Raw genomic sequence first — 689 nt, 5'->3', positions numbered from 1 at the left:
AACAAACAATGCGGACCTGACAACATCAAGACATGGACTGGCTAAGTATAAGTATAAGATAAGATATATCTTTATTGTCCAGATCCTGGCACATTGGATTTTTATTTCACCACGTGCGCGCCTGCACACACACACACACACACACACACACGCGCGCGCGCGCACACACACACACACACAACACACACACAAACATGCATACACGCAGACTTACAGTCACAGGCATAATATAAATGAACAGCAGTATAAACAATAATAATCTTAAGCTAGATACATACTCCATGTTATTCTCAGGCATGCTCTAAGGTCATATGAATATGACAGAGTGTATGATGGCAGCTGGAGACCGTGTACAATTGGGGGGGGGGTCTTTGCACGTCAACATCTGAGCAAGAGATGACACCTCCAGGTAAACAAGTGGTTTTTTGTGTGTTTTTTTTATTGGTTTGTATTTTGTGGTGGAGGGGGAGATTGTCCCGTATCCTGATTTTGGTGCCAATAATAATATGTAGGTCACGTAAAAATGTATTGACATTGTGCAAATTGTTATGTTTCAAGAGAAAACCCACCACAAGACAAACACAAGGAGGAAAAGGGGAATTGTTTAGTTGGTGATGATGCTGATGATGATGATGTTGATGATGATGATGATGATGATGATGATGATGATGATGATGATGATGATGATG

Source organism: Aplysia californica, unplaced genomic scaffold (assembly GCF_000002075.1).
Source record: "Aplysia californica isolate F4 #8 unplaced genomic scaffold, AplCal3.0 scaffold00233, whole genome shotgun sequence".
Classification (NCBI taxonomy): domain Eukaryota; kingdom Metazoa; phylum Mollusca; class Gastropoda; order Aplysiida; family Aplysiidae; genus Aplysia; species Aplysia californica.
This window is presented reverse-complemented; position numbering follows the sequence as displayed.